Raw genomic sequence first — 27,479 nt, 5'->3', positions numbered from 1 at the left:
AAACTGTGCCCAGCTTGTTAGGAGATAAGAGGTAGCCAGCACTCTCCTATAGGACTTGGGGAAGAATTAAGTCATTGGGGGAAGGGATCTTCTCTCCCCTGGCCCAGAACTACTATCTATTCTCTGATCTCTAATGGCAAGGACATGGGAATGGGTGACTGAGCCTGGATCCCTGGGCCCAGGGTCCATGAAGAGCATACCTTTGTGCAGCAGGACATGTGAGTCCAGAGAGGAATAGGTTCACTGCAGACCCACTTAGAAACTCCATGGCAGAGCCCAGTTCCAAATTCAAGGTTCTGGCTTTCCAGAATAAATGCTTCTCACTCTGTGGCCTCCAGTTGTTCTCTCAGACCCTCAGCCTGGAAGGAGCCCTGAGCTGGCTAATGAGGTATTGCTGCCTTCTTGGAGGCAGCACAGACTATGTGCCCCTGGGTAAGTCGCTTCATCTCCCCTCCTGCGGCTCAAACTCCCTCAGCCTCATTCTGTCCCAGACTCCTTCTCAGGATTAAAAATGGGCCTCCTTCAAAAGCTACTACTCTTAAACGTAGGAATCTTAAATGTAGCCATCATAGGCCAACAAGGGCCTCCTTCTGTCCCCTGAAGTTTTAAAAATAGTGTTAAAATGTAAAAGGAACACAAGAATCAAGAGAAAAACATCCAATCAGGAATCAGTACTGCTAGCTAGCTTCAGGCCCCGACCCTCACCCTTTCAGTCTGCAAAATGGGCACACTTTCCTATCTCTGAACTTGTTTCCCTCCCCTTTTGGCCTGGCCCCCATTGCTCGTAACAGGCTCAGGGGGGAGAATCCTGCTAGTAAAGTCTCTGAGCTCTGAGCTCTGTCTGGGGTGTCTGTCGAATTCAATCACTCAGAAGCCATGTTCTATCCTCCTTTAAGATGGCAGACAACTGGGACGCCTGGGTGGCTCATTGGTTGAGCATCTGCCTTCTGCTCAGGTCATGATCCTGAGGTCTTGGGATTGAGTCTCGCATCGGGCTCCCCTTAGGGAGTCTGCTTCTCCTTCTGCCTGTGTCTCTGCTTCTCTCTGTGTGTCTCTCAGGAAAAAAAAAAAATCCCTGACTTTAAAAAAATAAAAAAGATAAATAAAATGGCACACAACAAAGACAGACAGATACACTTCAGTTTAAGCCTCCTTAACAAAACTTTCGCCTCAGGTGCTCTGCCTCCACCCCCAGGCACAGAACAAGAAAACAGAACCACCCAGAGCTATGGGGAAGGGTGTGTGCAGGAAAAGGAAGAGTAAAGAGGTGGATGAAGTCCCCAAGATAGCCCAAGGATGAGTCTCATCAAGGCAAATGGCAAGCAGCTCCCAAATTAGCTGAGAACCACTGAGCCCACCATTACACAGGAAACACACTTCTTCCCAAAGTAGGGGGGTACTGGTTAGGAATCAGACTGCTGTATTCATGACCCCAGCTCTGCCACCTAACAACCTGTCTGACCTTGGGCCATGACTTAACCTACCTGTCAACTAGGAGTAAATAGTAGCTGCCTCCTAGGGTCATAGGATGCTCGGGACAATGCCCAGTACAGAGCTAATTCTAGGGTATTGTTCACTGCTATTACCTACCCAGAGTTTGACATACATTGTTATCTCAAAGAGTCTTCATAAGAAGCCTGGGAAGAAATAATTATTTTCCAGAAGAAAAACCTGAGGCTCAAGTCACACTGCTGATTTATAACAGGGCTGGGATTAAAAGGCTCTCTGTTCTTTCTAACCCCAAGTTCCACTGAAGCAGGTTCTCTCCCAGAGAGGGGGAACAGAAAAGCACATGGTGGGGCAGGGGAAGAAAGGAAGACAGGCCAATGGGAAAGGCTCAAAGGAAAGAGCCTGGCTGGTAGGGCAGACAGATGGAGCATCTTTCCCACCCATGACCTCTCTAAATGGTGCTTGACAGGGAAGATGCTGGCTGCAGGCCAAGGGACTGTTGGGGGCTCCCGGTCTTTCCCAGCAGTACTGGAATCTCTGAGCCTCTGTGCTACATACCACACCACAGATCAGCTACTATGAGGGAGGAAGGACAAAGGACAGGCCAGACTGGGCATCTTTGGGTCAGGACCTGCACAGGCCATGGGGCTCTAGGATAACCACAGGCTAGGTTAGTCCAGTGACATCCTATCATCCCCAGGCTCTTCAGGTCCCAGATACCATGTTCTAAGAAAGGGAATGAGGAGGCTGGACTGAGAATGGGCAGAGTCACATGGGTGGGTGTACAGGATCCATTCCAGCAGGCAGCAGGGCAGGCCAGTGGGGAGGCAGTCAGGAGCCCAGAGGGTTGGCAGCTGTGACCACAGGCCAGGCATCTCTCTAGCCACAAGGGTTGGCACAGGGAGACCAGACTGCCTTCTCAGACTGAAAAGAGGAGTCTCTTTAGGATTGAGAAATTCCTGTCCAGTGCCACTCTCCCATTCCCAGACTCACCAAACGTTGGGGCAGGAAAGGGGCTTCCCAAGGTTAGCCAACAGGACCTTCTTATTCTATAGTGGGGCAAAATAAGGTCCCCCAGAGGTGGAAGATGTAAATGGGACAAGAATTTGAGTGCCCCAACACCAACACCAGGTCCCATGGTCTTTTGGGGACACATATGAGACTCAGATCACATCTCTATGGCTCTGCCTCTGGATCTGCTCCCAATTAGCAATATGTACTATTTTATTCTAGGAGCTTCCTTCAGCTTGTGGCTTCTACAGTTCTGAGATACAGAGTGGCACGTATTCATCATGTGTGTGTGTGTGTGTGTGTGTGTGTGTGCGCGCGTGCGCGCGCCTGTGTCTACTCATTCAACAGCAAATATTTATCGAGTGCCTTGGGCCAGGCTCCATTTTAAGCCCTGGAGATAAAGCAGTTCACAAAATAGATGAAGCTCCTCCTTTTGTGGGGCCGACATTCCAGCGGAGAGACCTATAGTCTCGTGGGAGTCAATGTAAAAGGACCCCAGTGTATCATTTGTGCCAGGACTCTGAGAGGTGGGGAGTGTCCTAGCAATACCAGTGAGAGCCACAGTCCTTCCCCAGGCCTACTTGTGCTTCCAAGGAGTCTTGGACAAATCTTGTGGAAGCCTTTCCTGAGCCCACATCCCACACCCCAGCTCCCTGCTCCCACAGCACCCCAGGGAGCTTCTGGCATTCTATGCCCTGCCTTGCAATCACTGATTTTGTTTTATGATTTCTGAGCAACATAAATAGGGAGAGCATTTCTGTCTCCTCTAATTGAATAAAAGGCTGATGGAACGAAGCCATTGATTCTGAGCTCCAGTTGCTCATCTGTACAATGGAGGCGATAACTATCCATATGACTCCTGATGGTCCCGCAGATCAGATGAGACTACAAGATGAAAGGGCCTTCGAACCAGCAGGCTGCTCTTCCAGCAATAGTCCTTATTATGCCCCATAAAAATGGCACCAGTTAAGTGCCTCTCTCTGGAAAAGGACTCAGCCATGGAGATCCCCGGCATTAGCTGGGCTCGTGTGCTTGTACAGGAACGTGGGAGTGAGCGCGGGTACAATGTGCTGGCCTGCAGGGCCAGTCCAGTCCTTCAAAGAGGCTCTGGAGTTTCAAGGAGGCTGCAGGGAGCAGGGACACAAGGCTGCCTAAGGCCAGCAGGGCACCAGATGAGTCAGCCCACGGCATGGGGCAAAGGGGGGGAAAGAAAGAAGACACCCTGGAGTCCCCATGTCCATCCATCCGTCTGTCCGTCAGCTGCAGCCAGTGGCTCACCAGGCAGGACGGAAGCACTGCCCGGCCATAAATGAATGCTGGCTCCAGGCTGGCCGCCCGCCCTGGCCGCCTGCACGGAAGGCCGGACTTTACCCAGCAAATCGGGAAGGAACTGGAACCTCTGAACTTGGGACTTGGGCTCTGTCGATAAGGCCTGTGGACAAACAGAGGGCAGGGGCCGAGGCTCCCCTTTATACACACAGAAGCCCAGCTCCAGGCTGATACTACCGAGATCTTTGCCCTTTGGTTCAAACAGGAAATCTTAAAATGGAAAATGAGCTGCCTGAGGAAGGGGTGCGGCCACCAGCCTACAGGGAAGCAGGTTGTTCGAAGCAGAGCATTTGGGCTTCATGCAGGAGGAACGCAGCCAGCCCGGCCCGGGTGTTTGGGAGGGGGCAGGAGCCTCCTGGGGAAGGAGAAGGCAGCCAGAGGGCTGGGGAGAATCAGAGGCCTGGCTCTGACCCACAGTTACACCACTTCTTCGTCGTGTGGCTTGTGGGGATGACCTCACCCATAGGAACCTTGGTTTTCCCATCTGTAAATGGGGCTAACAGCACCATCCATGTCAGAGAGCACTTGAGATGATCCAAATGAAGTCATGAGTGTGAAAGTGGCCTACAAATCACAAAGGGCTTGACTGGCCATCCTGCATCCCGCATCCCGGCCAAAGCCCCCTCAGAAAGCATTTCACAATCAAGAGGGGAAGTCCAAAATAACACCTCCTGCTCCACACACCACCCCCATACACCCCCATGCTGGCAGTTCAAAGAGGAGAAAATTGGGAGAAGATAAATAATTAGAGAACCCCAGCAGTCTCCCTGCTGAGGTTTCCAGGTAATTATTCACCTGACAATTACTCCTCTCACGTTAATTCTACCTCCAGATCCTTCTGACAAGGTAAATTCATCTATGTACATCTCTAACTACCCTGCTTTGGTAAACATTCCAACGAGCTTGGATGTCCCATTAAAGGAAAAAAAAAAAAATTGAAGAAGTGAGACAGGCAGGAGAGAGAGAAATTAACTCTTGGTCATTACTGGCATTTACAGAATTAACCTTCGAGGATAATTAATGAGGAATCAAAGCCAAGGTAAACTTTATCCAGAGCCAAAAGGGAGCCAGTCACAGTAGGGTGGGAACCACAGGAGGCCCCTTTTCCACGGGGTTCACACCTCCCACCAGTAGGAGTTCAGAGGAGATTACTGGAAGGTTCCAGAACCTTCTGCCCAGGGCAGCAGTAGGGGCTGCACTTTCACTTTTAGGAAGAAACTTCTTTGTCTGGTGAAGTCACTCTGGACTCTCCCCTCCCACTGACAGACCAATAACCCTTCCAGGCCACCCGCAGCGGAGGCCTGGACATTTCCGGACCCAGCACATCTTAGGCATATCCATCCTGCAATAGTTGCTGGATGGATGAATCAATGCACTAATTCATTCAGTGTCTTAAAGCCTCTCCAATTTGCCAAAATCCACTGTAACTTCCCTTGGATTAAAGCTGTTGTCATCTTTTTGCCTAGACAAGAGCCTCTGATTGTTCCTCTGTTTCCAATCTCTCTCCCTCTCTTCCTCAACACAGACTTATCTTCCTTAAAAGACACACTGCCAAAGGGATCAAGGTAACATCTTAGCTCTGAACACAGAGGAAAAAGTCATGGTTAAGACAGTGGTGGTCAATGGAGCCAAACAGCCTGGGTCTGAAGTCTGGGTCAGCCACAGACCACCTGTGTGGCCTTGGGTAAGTTACTTACCATCTCTGAACTTCGGCTTCCTCATTTATAAAATGAGGCCAATAACAGAAGCTATCCCCTTACAGTTGTTGCATGCATCATGAGTTAGTGAAAAAATGCCTAGCACTTAATAAACATGAGCTATTAGCAGAAGCATGGTTATCATTGTCAACATCATCATCATTGCTTAAAATACCTTCACTGACTTCCCACTGTCCTCAAATTCAAAGCCAACCTCTCTACCATGGTGCAGGACACCTGGGCCTTGCTTGCCTCTCACTCTTCCCACCCCCACCCCCGCCCCCAGTCCAGCCACAAAGTCCTTGCCATTTCCTAAATGCTCCATTCTCTCTCCACTTCATCTCTCTGTATAGGCAGCTTTCTCTGTCTTCCAGGAACTGCATCTTGGGACCCAGGCACATACACACAACCCAAAGAAGCAAAGCCTATCCTGGTTTGGGCAGAAAGCATGTATGAGGCTCAGAGGTGGATCTCATAGCCAGCCTAAGTTCATGTGTCTTCTATAAAGAACACTCCGGTTGTTTTGAAAATTCCAATAGTCTTTTGAAAAGCGAAGGTAGATATGAGTCTCCTGGTTTTAGAATGAAAGAACTATTTCCATTGACGACCAGTGACTTGCCCATGGTCACCACTTAGTAGAAGCAGGAATGGGATTCTGAGCCTTCCCAGACCACAGAATGGGGTGAAAGGACAACCACTCAGAGGTAGATCTGAGCCTGCATTCCTAAACCAGGACCTGGGGCAAATTTTCACCTCTCTAAGCTACCAGCTTTTTCACCTATAAAGTAGAGGTAAGAATGACTTTCTTACAAGGTGGTTTGGGAAGCTGAGTTGAAACATCTACTATATGAAAAAGTGCCTAGCCACTGCCTGGCCTTGAAAATGAAGAGCAGGGGATCCCTGGGTGGCTCAGCGTTTTGGCGCCTGCCTTTGGCCCGGGGCGTGATCCTGGAGTCCCGGGATCAAGTCCCACATCGGGCTCCTGGCATGGACCCTGCTTCTCCCTCCTCCTGTGCCTCTGCCTCTCTCTCTCACTCTCTCTATGTCTATCATAAATAAATAAATCTTTTTTTAAAAAAATGAAGAGCAAAGGGGAGAGTGGGTGGGAGTGTGCTGCCCTGAGGCAGGGGCCAAAAATCTGGAAGTAGCATGAAAAGGCAGAAAAAGCACCTCTGCCTCCACCCTGAACTTAGCGACCTTCACAGCCTTCACCCTCCAAGGTTAAAGGCAACTGGTATCCTTGGCAGAGAGGCACAGATAGTTCAAGAAAGGAAGTGGAAGCAAGGTTGGGGCTGGAGAAACAGACCTGGGGGAGTCCACATTCATGAGGAAGCTGCAATGATGTGATTAAGAGAAACCTCCCAGGGAGATTGCTTAGGATGAAACCAGAGTTGCTCCCAAGACCAGGAGACAAGAGGGGGTGCCTGGCTGGCTCAATCTGTAGAGTAAGTGACTCCTGATCTCAGGGACATGAGTTCAAGCCCCACATTGGGCATAGAGCCTACTTAGAAAACAACAACAACAAAGGACCAGGGGGCAGGGAAAGAGACTTGGAAAGGGCAGGTACTTAAAATACACAATGATTACAGAATCATCACCACAGCAATCAGCTCAGAAATAGCAACTCTATTTATTCAACATTTTCCTCCAAGTGTTCTCTAAGAGATATTTTTATATTTCACTAAAAGAACAAATGATCCCACAATGCTAAGAATCATTTTAGGGGAGGGCAACCCAAGTTTTCTTCACTTTCCAACTAGAATATGGATTTCTCAAGGGCAAGATACAGACCCAGAACTGAGCCCAGGGCCTGCCCCAGGGTGGCCTCAACAGATTTGTGAATGGATGTTGAAATTAATGAAGAGCTGGCACTAAGATTAAAAGGGGAAATACCCAGATAGCCTCTAAGTTCTTATTTTTCTAATATGAATATTATGTTCATATAATAATAATCTGACTTTGCTACTAATCTTATTTTCCAAATGACTGATTAAGCTATTATATGAGAAAACTGTTTTGAATTAAACTAACCTGAATTAGCTCTTGCCTCCTCCACTTACCTCTCTGAGCCTCAGTTTCTTCATCCTTTAAATACATGTGATTTTGTGTTGGAATCTCTGTTGGGAAAAGTCAAGATAATGTATGTAAAGTACCACCCCTATGGCTTTCACTTAATATACAAAACCTAGTCTTCCAGACATAAAGCAAGTCCAGCAAGATTCAGAAGCAAAGCATTCACACTGCATTCTCTAACCACAAAGCAATTCCGTTGGAATTAAACAACAAAACAAAGAGAATCTTATGATTTTAAAAATTTATGAGCATACTTCTAAATAAGTCAAAGATCAAAGAAAGAACTAAAGTGGAAATTAGAACTTATATAGAGCTGAATGTCAGTGAAAATGCTACACATCAAAATTAATGAACATAGCCAAGTCAATACTTGAGGAATAGATAGCTTTACTTTAAAAAAAAAAAAAAAAGACTTTATTTATTTGAGAGAGAGAGAGAGAGAGCATGCAAGCAGGGAGAGAGGTAGATGAAGAGGAAGAGAGAATCTCAAGCAGACTCCATGCTGAATATGAAGCTAGACACAGGGCTAGAACTCACAACCCTGAGATCATGACATGAGCCGAAATGTGAGCTTAACTGACTAAGCCACCAGTCACCCCTAGGAGGAATAGACAACTTTAAATGCTTAGATTAGAAAAGAAGAAAGGCTGAAATATGGTGAGCTAAATATTCAACTTAAGGAATTAGAAAATAACCACTGAATCAATCTAAGGAGAGTAGACATAAGAAAGAACTAAAAATGAGAGCAGAAATTAGGAAAATAGAAATGGAAATATTATAGCTTTAACAACATCAAAGTTCTTTATGAAGACTAGTAAAACTGATAAACTTTCAGTGAAAATGATCAAGAACAAAAAGGCAGAAGGCTCATTCCTTTATTATTAGGAATAATAAAAGGGATGAGCAGACACCTGGGTCGTTCAGTCAGTTGGGCATCTGACTCTTAATTTCAGTTCAAGTCATGATCTCAGAGTTGTCAGATTGAGGCCCACATCAAGCTCCAAGCTCAGCATGGAGTCTGCTTGAGATTCTCACTCCCTCTCCCTCTGCCCCTCCCCTCACTCATATGTGCACATGCTCTCTCTAATAAATAAATATTTTTTAAAAATAAATAAATAAATAAATAAATAAATAAATGAATAAATAGGGAAGAACAACTACAGATAGGGCAGAGATTAAAAAGAGTAAAGTGGTGCCTGAGTGGCTCAGTGGTTGAGTGTCTGCCTTCAGCTCAGGTCCTGATACCAGGGTCCTGGGATTGAGTCCCACATCAGGCTCCCCTAAGGGAGCCTGCTTCTCCCTCTGCCTATGTTTCTGCCTCGGTGTGTGTGTGTGTGTGTGTGTGTGTGTGTGTGTTTCATGAATAAATATTTTTAAAAATAAAAAGAGTAAAAAACACCATGAACAGCTTTATGCCAATAAGTTTTAAAACTTAGATAAAATGGAAAGATTACTAGAAAAATATAATCCACCATAATTGACTAAAAAAAGAATTAGAAAAACCTAGCTTTTTCTCTAACCATTAAAAAAATTAAATCTATAATTTAAAACCATCCCATAAAAAAACTCACAGCCCCAGTGGTTATAAAAGCAAGTTCTAACTAAATGTCAAGAACAGGTAATTATAGATAATTCCAACTCTTGCAGAGAACCAGAAGAGGAAAATGACTTCCCCACTCATTTGATGAAGAAAGTATACCTTTGATATCAAAATGAGGCAAATATAATATAAAAAAAGGAAAATCACTAGCCAATAAAATCACTAACCACATGAACGTAGATGCAAAGTCCCCAAACAAAAGTTTAGCAAATTAAATCCAGAAATTATAAAGAAAGATATTACACATTACCAAAATTTGACTTATCCAAGAAATGCCTTGCTGACATAAATTAGATATTTATTTTTGCTATTCATCATCATAACATATTAAGTGAGATGAATCACAAGAACATATGAGTAGTCACACAAAAAGCTCCTTAAAAATTCAACATTAATAAGTAGTTTAAAAAAACAGCTTAGCAAACTAGAAATAGAAAGAAATTTCCTTAACTTAAAAAATGACATTTATAAAATCCAAAGTAAATATCATACTTAATGATGAATTATTAGAAGAATTTCCTTTAGAGTCAGGAAAAAACTTGCTAGTTTAAATTTGACATTTTTTGGAGGTTCTACCTCATGCAATTAGACAATACACATAAAAGAAAGGTAAGAAATTACCTTTATTCCCAAATTATATGATTGCCCACAGAAAAACATCAATAGAAACTATAAATTATTAGAAAGAATAATAAAATTAACAAAATTGCTATCAGCAAACAAAACTCAAAAAAATTACACTTATAAAACATTACATTTTTATAACCCAAAAATCATCAGTTTAAAATGCAATTTTAAGAATACAATTTACAAAATGGTAACAAAATTCTAATAAAAAATGCTCAAGACCTTTATGAAGAAAGCTATCTAGCTTGCTAAATGACATTTTAAAATATTTAAATGGAAGCAAAGAGTGGAACTATGTTCATGGACAGAAAGTTTCAATATACAGATATCAATTCTCCCCAAATTAGTCTACAGACTTAATACAACTGAAATCAAAATATTAGCAGGGTTACCCAAGGAATGTGAACATCTAATTTGAAATGTATGAGCAAGAGTAAAGGCCCAATAGTAATTCAGACAATTAAGAAGTACAACAAAGAACAAATAACAAAATTCATCCTTCCAAATACCAGAACTTACTATAAAATTACAAGAAATTCAGATAGGGTACTGTTGATATGTGAAGAGACACATGAGAGAAGACTGAGCCCAGAAGCAGACTCATGAACTTACAGATACCTAAAATAGGAAAGAGTTTCAGTGCAAGTCAGTGGGTACACATTAATACTCAGTAAATGCTTACAGGATAATCAGTTATGCATATGGAAAATATCATAATAATTTTGATCCCTATTTCACCTATAGCAGAAAAAAAATCACTTTCAGGTATTCTAGAGACTGAAATGAAATACAAAACTTAAACTTTTTTAAAATGTACTGATGATTTCAGGGTTGAGAAGTTCTTAAATAAGACACACCAAAAAACATTTTAAAAACCAGCATTGGGATCCCTGGGTGGCTCAGCAGTTGAGCGCCTGCCTTCGGCCCAGGGCATGATCGGGATTGAGTCCCACGTCATGCTCCCTGCATGGAGCCTGCTTCTCCCTCTGCCTGTGTCTCTGCCTCTCTCTGTGTGTCTCTCATGAATAAACAAATAAAATCTTTAAAAGTAAATAAATATAAATAAATAAATAAATAAATAAATAAATAAATAAATAAAAACCAGCATTATCAAACTGATAAATTTAAAAAGCATACTAAATAAGCATTAAGAATTTCTTAAATAAGACACACCAAAAAGCATTTAAAAAGATATACCATTATAGGGATCCCTGGGTGGCGTAGCGGTTTGGTGCCTGCCTTTGGCCCAGGGCGCGATCCTGGAGACCCGGGATCGAGTCCCACGTTGGGCTCCCGGTGCATGGAGCCTGCTTCTCCCTCTGCCTGTGTCTCTGCCTCTCTCTCTCTCTCTCTCTCTCTCTGTGACTATCATAAATAAAAATTTTTTTAAAAAGATATACCATTATCAAATTGATAAATTCAAAAACCTCTGCTCATTAAAAACAATAAAGTGAAAAGACAAAAACTGAGAGAAAATATTTCTAGTACTGATCAAGGAATAACAGAATATGTACAGAATTCTCATAAAGAAAGGAAAGAAGAAGGAAAGGAAAGGAAAGGAAAGGAAAGGAAAGGAAAGGAAAGGAAAGGAAAGGAAAGGAAAGGAAAGGAAAGGAAAGGAAAGGAAAGGAAAGGAAGAAAGAAAGAAAGAAAGAAAGAAAGAAAGAAAGAAAGAAAGAAAGAAGCCAAATACATTTCTAGCCACCTCAAAAAAAGAAAACTTTGAAGGTATTCAATCTAATTAGAAATCAAAAAAATCCAAATTAAAAGCTGATCATTTTCATCTACCAGAATGCCAAAAATAGAAGAGTCCAGCAATACCTAGCATTGCCAAGGATCTGGAGTAGCTGGAACCCTTATAACACTTGCCATGGGAGTTTAAATATATAATCATTTAAAAAAAATAATTTGCCATTTTCTAGTACATTTGGGGTTGCACATACCCTAAGACCCAGCATAGATGTAGGCAATAAATGAAGAACTCTTATACATGTGAGCCAAGACACATACCTAAGAATGTTCATAAGCACATTGCTTGAAATTGCCGGCACCAGAAACAACCCAAAGGCTATCCACAGGATAACGGAAAAATACTACAATTTAGGATAAAATCATCCAATGAAATACTATACAGCAGTAAAAATGAATAAGCTAGAAATAGATCTATCATCATATTACAAACATAAGAGGAGTCAAAAAATCAAAGCAGTGTATCTTCTTGACTCATACAGAAAGGCATAATACATCTACTATCGGATCAGGAACATGGGGCAGATGATCCACCCAGAGTCACCAGGTGACCGGTCCCCATAAGATTTCTTGGCACTTCTGAGCTCTAACATACACTATGCTGGCATTTATACAGATCAAAAACTTGCAAAATTAAACAACATATTGTTTTAGCGATGTCTAAATATGTGGAAAATGACGAAGAAAAGCAAGAGATTGATGAACAAACTTATCCCTGGGAAGAGAAGGAAGAAGACATGATGGGAAAGAGACATGCAGTGTATTCCGCGTTGAAACATTCCATCACACCTGTATGACATGACACTCTATGTATCATATGGACCTATTTAAAAGGAGCAAAGAAAAAAAGACCAGAAGAAAATGTATCAAAGCTTTAACCACAGTTATCATTAACCACAGTTATCTTTGAATGATGGATGTCTTTTTCTTCATTTCCTTTTTTTTTTTTTTTTTGGTAAGTTTCTAATTTTCTACAATGAACATGTATTTCTTTTATGATCAAGGAAAGTAAGAAAAAATATTTTGTTTCACAAGACAAACCCCCTAAATGTGAGGATAAATACCAGGCAGTTGAAAGGAGAAGAAAGAAGGAAAAAAAAAAACCCACTAGGTATAAAAATAACTTTCCCTGGGTTGGATCTTCAGGCAACAAGCTACAATCTCAGGAACTTTTTCCCTTGAGCTATTCGGGTCCTGTCCTACACAACAAAATAAGGCAAAATAAGCCTGTTGACTTATAGTGTTCCCTCATCAGGTTAAAAAAAAAAAAGAAAGAAAAGAAAGAAAAGAAAAGAAAGAAAAGAAAAGAAAAGAAAAGAAAAGAAAAGAAAAGAAAAGAAAAGAAAAGAAAGAAAGAAAGAAAGAAAGAAAGAGAGAGAAACCTTTTGTGCATTTAAGGAAAAACTTAAATGTACACTGGTCCTCCCCTGGCCTTATTTTTAGACTTACTGTAATTGGGTCTCCCAATACAGCCAAGTGCGCTTAGAAGATTTCGTTTTCCTTCTTAAAGAGTCATTTGTTTCTGTGTGCTGTGGAGGTGAGTGCAGAGCAGTCATCCTACAGGCAGGGACTTACCTTCAGATTGGCATGTTCCGTGGCATTCATCTTGCCGGCCTCAGCAGCAGCTAAATGATTTCCAGGGAAGGGATCAGGAACATGGGGCAGTGACAGAAGAGTAGGAGCCATGATGGTCAGCTGGGATTCCAGTCCACCTGATGCAGATGTCAAAACTGAGCCACCTGCCCTTAGTCTCTGGTGGGGAACCAGGTATGGAACTCAATGCCACTGGCTGTAGCCAGCTCTGCCTTGTGCCTTGCCCTACCACTCTCAGACCCTTTTAGCACCGCAGTGATGTCCTACCTACCTGGATGCCAAGAGCCAGCTCTAGGGTTCCACCCAGGAGCCCTTAAAAATCTTTTTGTGGGCAATTATGAAGAAAGAAGGGAAAAAGAAAGTTGAGACAAGAGGAAAAAAAAAAAAAAAAGAGGAAAAAGGACCTTCAGAGTAACAACTAATATGTCCTTGGTGCTTTGCCATTATTCCAGACAATTCTCACTATATTACATCATATGATCTCAAAACAACACAGTGAATTCAGTAAGTTTTTGTTTGTTTGTTTTGCCTATTTTCCAGAGAACGAAACTGAGCTTCAAAGTGGTTAAGCAAATGGCCCACAGTCATGTGCTATAAAGGGCTAGAACTAGGACTTGATCCTCATCATATAGCTTTGGAGCTTGAATCTTAATATGATTCTTCCTACAGACTCTCTCAAGCACCCATCACAGGACCCTGAGGAGGTAAGTCTGCCTCTAAAATAAAAAGAAAAATTTTAAAGCTAGATGTGGCTTGGCTGCCCCCAAACATTCAAGGGTTCCTTATTTTTAGAATTCCACCTCTACCCCTACAATCTCTCCCCATCATGACGCCCACACACCTACTCAAGTACCAAGTTTGTACAGAATGCCTGGGCACCCCCGGGTCTCCACCCCTGCAGGTTCAAGTCGGTCTCTGGTTCTAACTACTGGGCTGCTCCCCATCTTGTACCAGCATCCTGGAATGTCTTCTTTTCAGCCCAGTAAGTCAAGGTCCACCTCTTCTAAGAAGTCTTCTCTAGTTTCATTAAATTCATTTATCTAATCCATTCAAGCTACGGATTAAGCACTACTTAAGCACTACCTATGATAGGCCTTGTGAGTTAAATAATAAATATACAATTGAAATTTGTCAAGGAGGTCAAGAGAGGTTTTTCTAAAGAATCAGTGGTTGCTCAGAGATCTGCAAAGACAAGCGAGATAAATTAACAAGAAGACTGGAGGAGGGGTGAGTGTTGTAAACAGGTGCACACAGTTGGAGCACCATGAACTAACAAACCAGAGGCAAAGCACAGCTCTACCATAAAACAGCCATGGAAATATGGGCAAGTCATCCTGTCAGCCCTTCTGAAGGAGCCACTGGCACTGAACAAAGCAGACAGTGGTGCTTATCTCACCGTCTTACAATGCCATCATATTCGTAAAGCCCCTGGCACATGGCAGGTTTTCATTAAATGGTATACCCTTTCTTACAGAAAACTTCTCTCAAAGAGTAGAAATAAGCTTAGATGTCAAAACATGGTAATTTTTATAGGTGTCAAAATTTTAAAGCAAATGGTAAGATATTGTTATCAGGTCAACCCCAGATCCCTGAGGTCACCACCATCTGTTATGTGTGTCCATGCTCAAAGCTGCACTGGAGAAGGAGATTTCACACAACTATCTTGCTCACAACTATCCCCAGTCCTAAAGCAGTGCCTGCCACAAAGTGCTAAGCTGGAAATGTGTGTTGAATGAATGTCTGTGACTTTCCTCATCCAGTAGACATCAATGGTTCTCAAAGACTGATTCTCCAAGCAGCGGTGGCTCGGAGTTTGCAGGAAATGCAAATTCACAGAGCCACCCCAGGCCTGTGAAATCAGAGACTATGGGGTGGGGCACAGAACTTGTGTTTTCACAAGCCTGCTGGAGATGCTGAAGCCCACTTCAGTTTAAGAACCACTGGTCTAGGGATGCCTGGGTGGCTCAGTGGTTGAGCATCTGCCTTTGGCTCAGGTCACCATCCCGGGGTCCTGGGATCAAGTCCTGCATCCAGCTCCCCACAGAGAGCCTGCTTCTCCCTCTGCCGATGTCTCTATTTCTCTCTGTGTCTCTAATGAATAAATAGATAAAATCTTAAAAAAAAAAAAAAAAAAAAAGAAGAAGAAGCAGCAGCAGCACTGGTCTAGGGATGAGTTCCTAGAGCACAGGGATTGGCTTATTCGGTTCAAAGCACACACAGCCCTAAACAAACTCACGAGGACTGAAAACTTACTGTCTCAAGTCTGACTGCAAAACTTAAGCCAAACTGGAGAATATCAGGACCAAACTGGTTCAGGGATGGGCCATCTCCTTTCACTGGCCCCAGGAAGGTACCCCTACCTTTGCCGAGGATGCCCTTTCCCATATAAATACAGTCAAGTCCCAACTCAAAAATCCCCTCTTCTGGAAAGCCTTCAGAAGTGATTCCCTATAAAAAAAATAGTGAAAGGGAATAAAGGGGAAAGAAGAAAAAATGAGTGGGAAATATCAGAAAGGGAGACAGAGCATGAGACACTCCTAACTCTGGGAAACGAACAAGGGGTAGTAAAAAGGGAGGTGGGCGGGGGGTGGGGGTGACTGGGTGATGGGCACTGGATATTACGCTATATGTTGGCAAATTGAACTCCAATTAAAAATTAAAAAATAAAAAGAAGTGATTCCCAATGAAATGTTTCCTCATTATATTCCCAGAGTATAGGCTTTCCTTATGACCTGCAGCCCATTGTGGTATACGAATTAATTTAGAAATATCTCCCCCTAGACATACACCATCCAATACAGTCACCACTAGCCACATGTGGCTATTGAATAGGACCAACAAAGCTAGGGAAAATTAAGATATGTTGTAAGCATAAAATCCACACTACATTTTGAAAAAAATGTAACATGAATAAAATAATGTAAAAAATGTCATTAACAACATTCATACCGATTACACAATGAAATAATAACATTTGGGATATATTGTATTAAATAAATATATTTGCAAATGAATTTCCCATTTCAGTTTCCTGTTGTGGCTACTAGACAAGATAAAATTGCACATGAGGCTCTCTCTCTCTAATAAATAAAAATCTTTTTAAAAAATCACATATGAGGCTCACATTATAGTTCTACTGAGTAGCACTCTCTGACATTCAGAAATACACTATGATGGAGGCCAGGGCTCACTTACTTTTGGATCCTGATGCCCATCCCCTCTCTTACATATAACAGATACTCAAGAAAACAGTGTAGGGAGATGCCTGGGTAGCTCAACGACTGGGCATCTGCCTTTGGCTGAGGTCATGATCCTGGGTCCAGGGATCAAGTCCCACATCAGGTTCTCTGCAAGGAACCTGCTCCTCCTTCTGCCTATGTCTCTGCCTCTCTCTGTGTGTCTCTCATGAATAAATAAAAATTTTCAAAAAAAAAAAAAAAAAGTAAGAGAATTCAGAAATACCTCAAAGCCTACAAAGAAATGTTGATCTTCTTAAGTATGGATGTATTAATATCAACATCTGGGACCAATTCAGTCTGTCCCAAATCAAAGGTCAAAGAAAGAGGACAAGTTTGGAGAAGAAGGGGCTTAAAGTCCCGAGTTGTGATGCTGACCCCTTAACAGCCAGATGATTTCATGCAATTCAATCTCCTTTTCCAATAACAGCTGCCATACCCACCCCATGGGCTCTGTTGGGAGCTGGATGAGAAAATAAATAGGAACCTATTGCAGAGACAATTAGCACCGGAGAAATATAAGACATTATCCTCCTTTCTCCCACTCCATCCACTCCAGTTGTCTGGCTTAGATTTTCGAGAAAGCTATAGTGTGCAGACATTGTGTTCCCAGAATTTAAAGCTCATTTTATAATGCTTTGGGTGAGGCCAGAAACTTTACATGCACTATTGTTTCCCTTGTCTTTAAGCTAAATAGGATTTCACCCAAAGAGCAAAATTGGAGAAATAGGGAATTGGAGGAGGTAACTAAGAGTAAGAAAGCTCCATCTCCCTTCCTCTTAGTTACCCAGATGATGCATCTCTGTCCATGTGTAGGGAACTGGAGGGAAAGTTATCTTCTTAGAGTTGGACATTGATCTTAGACCACCATTTCAAGTATCAAAAATTCAACAGCCCACCAGCTGGCATCAATGCAATTAACGGTCAATCCTCACTATTCCCAAATTATTTTTCCACATTTACAGATTCACCCGCTTGCTAAAACTTATTTGTAATCCCGAAGTCAGTACAGTGGCCCTCCCTCATCCACAAACAATACATTGAGACCCCTGGTGGATGCCTGAAACTGTGAACAGTACTGAACCCTACCTACACTACACTTTCTCCTACACATACGTTCCTACGATAAAGCTTAATTCATAAACTAGGCCCAGTAAGAGATGAAAAATAAAAGTCATAATAAAACAATTATAACAATATATGGTAATAAAAATCATGTGAATGTGGGGCACCTCAGTGACTCAGTGGTTGACTGCCTTTGGCTCAGGTCCTGATCCCGGGGTCCTGGGATCGAGTCCTGCATCAGGCTTCCCACAGGGAGCCTGCTTCTCCCTCTGCCTATGTCTCTGCCTCTCTCTCTGTGTGTCTCTCATGAATAAATAAATGAAATATTTTTTTAAATTATGTGAATGTGATCTCTCTCTCAAAATATCTTCTTGTAGAGATAAGATGCCCGCGTGATAAGATGAAGGGAGGTGGGTGACTCAGGCATTGTGACAAAGTGTGGCACTATCATTGACCTTCCAACACTACATCAGAAGGGGGATCATCTGCTTCCAGACCACGGCTGACTGTGGGTAACAACCTGTGGAAAGTGAAACCATGGATTAAGTGGGAGATACGGTCTTCATGATACTTTGGGGGTCATTTGTAGCATGCATAGAGCAGTAAAACATTTGAGTCCCCTGGACACATGCTGTTATGGGCCAAACTGAGTGCCCCCAAGAATTCACATATTGAAGCCCTAAGCCCTAGTACTACCTCAGAATGCGACTATATTTGGAGACTGGGCCTTTAAAGAGGTAATTATATTAAAATGAACCCATAAGAATGGGCCCTAATCCAACATGACTGATGTCCTTATAAGAAGAGATGAGGACACAGAAACACCAGGAGAGACCACGTACAGACACACAAAGTGACCATCTACAAACTGAGGAAGGAGGCCTTAGGAGTAGCCAAACCTGCTGACTTCACCTCTTCCAGTCTCCAGAACCATGAGAAAACTAATTGCTGTTGTTGAAGCCACCCCATCTGTGGTATTTTACTACAGCAGCCCTAGCAAACTACTACACACATGTTCCCTTGAGGGCTGAATAAGTCAACTCTGCCTTCCTGTTTCAGCGCTCATACTGAGCACAAGTATCCTTTTCATGGTCTATTTAGGGCCACGTCGTTCATATTTTTGTACTTTTTGTTGGAGATTTCCCTGTTAAAAACAGCCCCCAAGTGTAGTCTTGACGTCCTGTCCATTGTTCCCAAGCACAAAAAGGCAGTGAAACGCCTTACAGAGTAAGTAGGTGTCAGATAAACTTTGTTCAGGCCTGAATTACAGCTGTTGGCTATGCGTTCGATGTTGACGAGTCGAGACTATAGATTAAATAAGATGTCTCTAAACAGAAACACACATACAACAAGGCTATGGGTTGATGTGTTGATAAAAACACGTGACCAGAGGCTTGCAGGAACCTAACCCTGTATTCCCCTAGGAACAATGGTGCAATATTCACTAATTCAGTTTTCATGGTGACTTTATAGCTGCAGCATATAATGAAAATCAACTGGGTCCAGCAATTCTACTTCTGGGTATTTATTTAAAGGAAATAAAATCACTATCTCAAAAAGTTATCTGTACTTCATGTTCATTGCAGTGCTATTTACAATAGCAAAGACATGGAAACAACCTAAGCATCAGTTGACAGATGAATGGATAAAGAAAATGTGAGATACACACACACATGCACACACAATGGAATATTAGAGCCATAAAAAAGAAAATCTTGCCATTTGTGACAACATGGATGAACCTCGAGGGCATTTCTAAGTAAAATAAGTCAGAGAAAGACAAACCTATGATCTCACTTGTGTGTGGAATCTGAAAAAAAATAATAAACTCATAGAAACAGAGAACAGATTGGTGCTTGCCAGAGGCAGGAGGTGGTGGATGAGAGAAACAAGTGAAGTTAATCAAAGGAAAAAACTTTCAATGTTAAGATATAAGATAACTACTGTTAATGCTATATTTTACATTTGAAAGTTGCTAAGGGAGTAGGTCTTAGAAGTTTCCATCACAAGAAAAGAATTAGTAACTATGTGTGGATACAGATATTAACTAGACAGTTATTGTGGTGATCATTTTGCAATAAATACATTTATCAAGTGTTGTACAGTACAGTTGTACAGTACAACACTGTTGTGTCGTACACCTAAAACGAATACTGTGTTATATGCCAATTATGTGTCAATAATAAAGAATTTATTTCAAAAGTCAACTGTTAATGTTTTTAAATAAATGAGTTAGGAGTTCTGCTCTTTGCTCCATTGGCTCTCACCATGCATCAACACCCCTGAGCCTGCCACTCTTCTCATTTTTGAATTCGCAATTGCCAGCATACAGCCCAATGAGGTTCAGTAGATATGTTCAGGGAAGAGAAAAGAAGGAAGAGCTGGTCATTTCTCCATGCTCATTAGTAGGAAAGCTTCAAACTGTTCCAAGGAGGAGTTATGTCACTCAAGCGCAGACATCAGCATGTGGACTAAGAAACAGAAACTAAACCCTTAATTGGGTAGACAGGTTCCAAATGTCCTGTTATTAAAGTTTTTTTAATGACACACCCTTCACCAGTTTACTGGTACATGGAACCCGGCACAGAAAATACCCAGACAATAATAAATGAAATGAGCAGCCTTTATTAGCTACCTGGCATGAAAGCATACCTGCCTCAGAAGAGGGAAACCTTTGGCCCCATTTCCTGAGTCACTCATCTATCTGGTGCCTCTCCTGTCCCATGGAAAGGTCAGGGGTTGTGGAGTCAAAGAGACATAGGCTAAGACTTCAGCTTCAATTTCCTTATCTGTAATTTGGAGTTAATGGTACCTTATTTGTGGATTATTGACAAGATTGAGGGAAATTAGGTGGCACTGCAATACCTGGCACATACTAGATTATTCAGTAAGGTTCTCATGTTAGCATCTTATTTTGCTAGTGCACGTTTACTTATGAATATCGTCTCTCAGCAACCACTTCTCCTGCAGAAGGGCCCTGTGTCAACCTTTTAGTCCTTTAGCAAAGTTTTATTGTGTATCTACAACTTACCAAGCCCTGTGTTATATGAGAGAAGCAGAAATGCAAAGCTCATACAACCTTGTTCTGAAGGAACTCTCTCTAGTGTTGATGATCATGACTTCATATCTTAAACAATATTGTCTAAGTATCTTATATATCCCTAATAGAAGAAACAGAGTAAGAAGAGACTTAAGGATTCAGGTCTGGGGCTGTACAAATTCTGCAGAAAATACTATTGGTATGCTGGTGGGGGTAGGAAAATCTGAAAAGACTTCCTGGAAGAAGTGATGCTCCATCTAGGCCTTGAATAAGACCTAAATCCAGAGAAGTACAGATGGGGTGAGAAAGGAGGTAGATGGGAGAAAAAGTGAACAGCTTGGTTTTCACAAAAGCAGAAATCTGAACTCTGAGGGCCTGAGTGGAAAATCACGCAGTGAAATATGTCAGGTTAAATTTCTTTCAACACCTCCCATGCAAAAGCCAATCTTGCTCTTTCCTCCTTTTTTCTTTTATGAAGTTGGAGTTTTTAAATCTATTTCCTAAATTATATAAATACTGAATCTTCAATTAGCAAACTTAGAAAATTCAAACAAATGAGAAGTTCATTCAAATCACTCACGTTCTTAATCCCTAAAGATAACTACTGTTAATATTTTGGTGAATCCCTTTCTATAATATCATAGCGTGTGTGTGTGTGTGTGTGTGTGTGTGTGTGTTATACTGAACATGTTATTTACAAACAAGGATCGTGGTGTCCATGTTTTAGAGTTTACTTTTGGTCACTTGGTTAACATGTTGCTGTCATGTTTTCAATGACAATAAATCTAGAGCTCTATTGTTACCTTCCACAACTGTGGAGTATTCCACTGAAAGTACAAACCATAATCCAACCTTCTTGAAAGTTCATCACTGCCTGTGTGGAGTTCGGGGGATTTTCCTGTTTTCTGCTGTTTCGTTTTTTCAAACATGTGATCTTTTTTTTTCATTGATATATTGAAGGTGTACAATGTAATGATTCCATATTTACATACACTACAAAATGATCATCACACTAAGTCCATACATACTTATAAAAATTTCTTCCCTTATGATGAGAACTTTCATGATCCATTCTCTTGGCTACTTTCAAATATGCAGTACACTATTATTTACTACATTTACCATGCCCTATATTACATCCCCACCACTTGCTCATTTTATAATGTGCCTATGTATGTGTATTTTTATTGTTGTTTTTTTTAAGTAGGCTCCACATCCAGTGCAGAGCTCAACATGGGGCTCAAACTCACAACTATGAGATTAAGACATGAGCTGAGATCAAGAGTCAGATGCTCAACTGACTGAGCCACCCAGGTACCCCTAATGTGTGTGTGTTTTAAAAACTGTTATAATTATTATAAAATAAATATTTACTCAGATTGAACATTTGAAAAATACAGAAATGTAGAGATTTTCTATTTTAACTTTCTTATAAAAAATAATTTTGAAATTAATATTTCAAACATTAATAATACTTCAAATAATAATTGGATAGGATAACAAATATTTCTATCAATATAAATTATCTAACCAACAAACTGGTTTCACTCCACACCCAAAAAATTCAAAATATAATAGTAATGCCTGTGGGCAGCCCGGGTGGCTCAGTGGTTTAGCACCGCCTTCGGCCCAGGGCCTGATCCTGGAGACCTGGGATCAAGTCCCACGTCAGGGTCCCCACGTGGAGCCTGCTTCTCCCTCTGCCTGTGTCTCTGCCCCTCTCTCTCTCTCTCTCTCTCTCTCTGTCTCTCATGAATAAATAAATAAAATCTTTAAAAATAAAAGAAATAATAATATTAATGCCTGTAATGTGCATAACCGGTGCCAGGTTTTCCTGATAGCTGACCTCATCCTCCTCTTTTTTCTTATAAAGAAAAACTCAAATATTATAATGCTGATAACCCAAAAATTGCATTATGTAAAATTTAAACTAAGGATACATGTATGTTTTTTATAAAAAGCAAACAATTCTACAAGAAAAATAAAAATATGTACAACTGCTTCAAAAATCATTTGGTCTGACATTCTCAAACTCAATTGATTTTGGAAATGTATGTCTTAGATACATGCAAAGAGAGCAATTAACAAAGGTAAATTTTCTACATTATAATTTCTTTAATGCTTGCCATTTTATTCAATAAAGTGTTAATTTTTTTATCAGATCAAAATTAACTTTTTTTTAAAGACAGAAATAAAGGAAAAATGAAATCATTCCTATTCCCACCACCTACTGTTAATAGCTTGGTATGTTTCCCTGCAACCTTTTTCTATGCATACTTAGTAAGCTATTTTTTACATAGCTTGGATCATAGCATAAATATAATTTTACATCCTGATTATTTCAATCATAATGTAAAGCATTTTCCACTTATAAGCTCTTCATAAACATTTTTAATGGCTGTATAATATTCCATTGAGCAGCTACGTAATCTTTTATTTAATGCTTCCCCTATGTTTAAACATTTAGGTTGTTTCCATTTTTTCTCTATTATCCATAAAGTTTTGAGCTTGATGCATAAATCAAGGTCTGCACTTTAGATTATTTCCTTATGAGAGATTCCCAGAAGTGGAATGACTAGCTCTAAGGCAACGAACATTTTTCAGGCCTGCAATACATATTGCCAAAAAACTTTCCCAAAAGGGCTGTACCATTTCACACTCCCACTAACAGTGTTGCTCATTCCATTTTTAATAGCATCATGTGACTGAAACAGCCAATAGCAAGGTTTGAATAAATGATCATACATCACACCAGTGAATTATACAGCCCATGAACTTGATTATGAGGCCTGCATAAAAACATGGAAAAATAGTTATGCAGCAATGTCAAGCAGAAAATAGGATTGAATATAATTGCCACTGCAAACAAAAAATAACAATAAGTCTGCATAATGATGAGGAACTGGGGAGAAAACCACAGCACTGACATGGAAGGAAAAGTGTGGCAGGGTGAGGACTTCAAGATTTATCATTGCTACTCCCATTTTAATCATCTTCATTCTCTGTGTTATTTTCACCTTATCACGCCATAGCACATATTTAATTACAAAAACTTTAAACATGGGCAAAATGTTCAAGCTACAAAACTGCATACTACAGGATTTTTCAAAAGCTGCTACTGCAAAATTCTAGCATTTCCAAGGCTGGCCCAAGCATTTTCGTGGCTAAAGGATCATGGTGGTCTTTTCTGAATTCCCAGAAATAATTAAGTCAATGAATGGAATTTTCTCAAATGTAAATTCTCCCATGATTTTTTTTTTCCCCCTCAAACCTCTGGCAACAACCACCACTCTTCTGCTAGCAGATGACAAGAATGAAGACTTCACAAATAGTAAAAGAAACCCACTGAAGCAGCTGGTCACATCCTATAGATCATGCACTCATGGCTGTACTATTTTACCCAGCATGGACGACAGTGATGCTTTCTGTTAGCAGGACTGTTCCAGGTCCTGTGCCTTCGGATGACCCCCCAAGAGCACTGTGATGTCAGCTGCTGAAGCTCACCAGCTGAAGAGACTTAGGCAAAGCTGAATTCTGACCCCTCCTATCTGTGCCCCTCAGCCCTGTTCTGGAGGGGGGAGAAATGCCAGAGGATGACATAACCTATGGCTGATGGGGTCTGATCCCCAAAAATCAATGAGATAAGCAATGGTCTCCTTGAGTGAAAGCCCCTGCCCCCATGCCTACGCCAGTGTTCTCTTGCCTTCAGTCTCTGCCCTCATCAGTGCACACTGATTTGAAGGAGAGCTACTTAACCTCTACTTCAATCTGTACCAGGAGCCAACAGCACCAATACAGCCTTAGCAACTTGCTAGAAATGCAGAACGCTAGACCTCACCCAAGACACAAGGAGTCAGAATCTGCATTTTAACAAAATGCCCAGGTGATTCACATGCACAGTACATTCGAGAAGCACAGCTAATGTCATTCTTCTACCCATACAGTGACAATGGCTCCCTGTGACCTGAAGGAAACCATCTAAACTCAGCAATCTCATTCCAGCCTAGCTACCCAGACGCTCCTCAATTAATCCCCATGTATTCAACATTCTGAGTACACTAGGCTTTCTCAAGCTCAACAAAGCACAGCTTTATATGTGCAATCCCCTCTGCAAGAATGCCTTTCTATAAAAGGTGAAATCACACTCAGCCTGCAAAACCCAGCCCAAGACCTCCTCCAGGATGCCTGCCAGGACTCCTTTTCCCACACATTCCCCCACTGCTTCTCCCTCTGCTCACCACAGCCCTCATAGATTAAGTAGTCCATGTGCATATATGTGTGTGTATACCCTATTAGGTGGCAGTTATCTGTGGGTGCCTCTGCAGATATTTCATTCAATTTGTTAAACAAAAATGAATGAATGAATGAATGAATGAATGAACAAATGAATGAATAGTATTATCTCTGGCTCTGCCAGTAGAATCACAGATGTGATTTTTCTTCTTTGAAAAATGTCCTATCTCATGGGGACATTGTGAAAATCAGATAAGTTTTGTGCTGGAAAAGTACTTGTAAACCACAGAGATCTGTGGGACTCAGATTAGGCTCAGCACTTCCCAAGGGCCATTCTGGGATCTGCCTGGGGTTGGCCCCGTGACAATGACCTGAAGGGATACTGATACACAACAGATTCCAAGGTCCCACCTGCAGAGATTCTGAGTCAAAAGGAATTCAGCATTTCACAGTATGTGTTTCAGTATGAAGCCCAATCTGGAAACAGCTGGCCTGTGAGGATCACCTCATTCCTTGACCCAGGGCCTAAACTAGGGTAAGGGAAGAGAGGGAGTGGGGTACAAAATGAAAGGGCCCTCGCTCTCAAGGTCGTGAGAGTGCAGAAGCTGTCATCTGAAAGAGGGCCTCCTTAAAAACCATGCCCCCTGGTACTTCTCCTGCCATCCAGTAGTGCTGGTCCTGCCTTGACTACCCCAGCAAAGGAGGCCCAGACCCACGTGTTCACACATCTGCCCCTGACCGCTGCCGCATGGCCCTCCACACTGGCCATCCTGAGAACCTGGCTGGAGCCTGCTGCATGGGGGAGCTCCCAGCCCGTGGCCACAGGCAGGCCCAGGTGAGCTGAGGACAGAGTGTCCTCAGGGCCTTGGAATTCCAGGCCCCACCACCACAGCCCCATTAACAGTCTGTCCTCCCTTAAGTGGGGAAGAGGCCGACTGATCCTAACCTCATGCCCCACGAAGTCTGACCACCTCAGGGCAGCAGGGTCCTTTGAAGAACCTAGTGCCTGGCACCCAAGCAAGCAAGATTTCCTCCGCTCTTCAGACCCTGAAAGCCGGCCCTGAGCAATCCTGGTGGTCAGCACCCCATCAGGCTTGTGGGGACTGTCCCCAGGCTGCGCGTGCAGGAGGGCAGGTAAAGACCCACTTTCCAGGCTGCTCACTCGCCACTCTTTCTGCTCCCCAGAGGGCACAAAGCTCGGTGCCTGACCTCCCTCTTCATTCCTCATGGGCTGCCATGGCTGTGTGCACCTAGTGTGCATCAAGCTCAGTGGAAGGCACATGGCATATATATTTCTTTTTTATCACCGTTGCAACCCTGGCAAGGTAGGTACTATAATCACTACTTCACAGGTCCGGAGACTGAAGCCCAGAGATGAGGGAATTTGCCCAAAATCATGAAGCAAGTCCACAGTGGATCTGGGATTTAAGCCCAAAGCCCTCCGTGCCCCTCCTCCTGTCTCTGAGTTTGTTTTTTCACACTTTATCCCCTCTGCTTTGTATTTCCAAGTCCCTCCTCTGTGAGCTTCTGCAGACAACAGCCACCAGCAGCCAGGGGGTTCTGGCCGCTTTCCCTGAGGGTACTTCCTGGAATCCGACACTGGATTCTTTAAAGGCTGTGGGTTTTGTGTGTGTGTATGTATCTGTGTGTGCATATGTGTGTGGGGGTGCACATTTGTACCAGGGACCTACTTAGCAGTCACTGACATCTTCTCAAAATAATGTGCTTACATGCATACAACAAAATACATAGGATTACCACAAAAAAAGTCGTATAAAATCCCCCCGTATAATATTTCTAAAATATTAAAAAGCAAAATTGTGATACAATAATATGGGCACCTTTATTAATGTATTAATACATTAATGTATTAATGTATTAAATAAGATCTAATGGCGCATATAATTTCTAAGAAGTGGTAAATGATATTTGAGAAATCTGTAGCAACTATCATTTGATATGAAAATATCTGTAGTTTCCAGACACAATACATAGACACACGCACTCACACTTGATCACCACACATTAGCAAAAGCCAAATGGAAGCCTCAGGTTACAATCTACTGCCTTCAAAGGCTAAAGGCAGGCGCCTGGGTCACTCAGTCCATTAAGCTTCTGCCTTCCGGGCCCTGCTATCAAGCCCCACATTGGGCTCCTGCTCAGCAGGGAACCTACTTCTCCCTCTCTCTCTGCCCCTCACCCTGCACTCACTCATGCACTCATGCATGTGTGTCTGTGTGTACATCCACTCTCACTCTCTCTTTCTCTGTCTCAAATAAATAAAGTTGAAAAAAAAAAAAAGAAGGCTAATGGCAATGCAAATAGGCTGCACAGACTCCACCTACTGACATTTCCTTAAGGCTTTTTCATTTACAGTGCCTACACACAAATTCTCATAGGGTTCCCCAGGATCACCCAGGAAGGAGGTAGTATGCCATTCTTAAAAAGGTGGGAAACAAAGTTTCTCATTCAAGGTCACAGCCAGTGAAAGAAGGAACCAATGGATCCACAGACCTCTGTTGCCCTTTCTAACATCCCTTGTGATTTTTAGCCCAGAGCTGATAAGCATGTTGGGGTAAAAAGTAGAATGTATGGAAGTATTATTGCATTATACATTCGGATTCCCTTATAATTTTGTTGAGTCTTCCAGAATTACTCAAGCAAACTGTATCACACATGAAATATGCTTCTAAAATTAAACTAAATAGGAAGGAACCATTAAACAATCCAAAGTATGGCAATGGAAAACAGAATGTCCAAACTCAGCAGGCTGGCCA

General features: G+C 42.1%; 1 long non-coding RNA gene across 1 annotated transcript in view; it reads right to left on the bottom strand.

Moving 5' to 3' along the window:
- Positions 1-27,479, bottom strand: part of LOC111098119 — a 251,579-nt gene that overhangs the window by 211,813 nt on the left and 12,287 nt on the right. The window contains exon 3 of the long non-coding RNA XR_005367098.1: positions 7,547-7,603. This is a non-coding gene — a long non-coding RNA (uncharacterized LOC111098119). The remainder of the gene's footprint in view (positions 1-7,546; positions 7,604-27,479) is intronic.

This window comes from Canis lupus, chromosome 11 (assembly GCF_011100685.1).
Source record: "Canis lupus familiaris isolate Mischka breed German Shepherd chromosome 11, alternate assembly UU_Cfam_GSD_1.0, whole genome shotgun sequence".
Taxonomy (NCBI): domain Eukaryota; kingdom Metazoa; phylum Chordata; class Mammalia; order Carnivora; family Canidae; genus Canis; species Canis lupus.
This window is presented reverse-complemented; position numbering and strand designations above follow the sequence as displayed.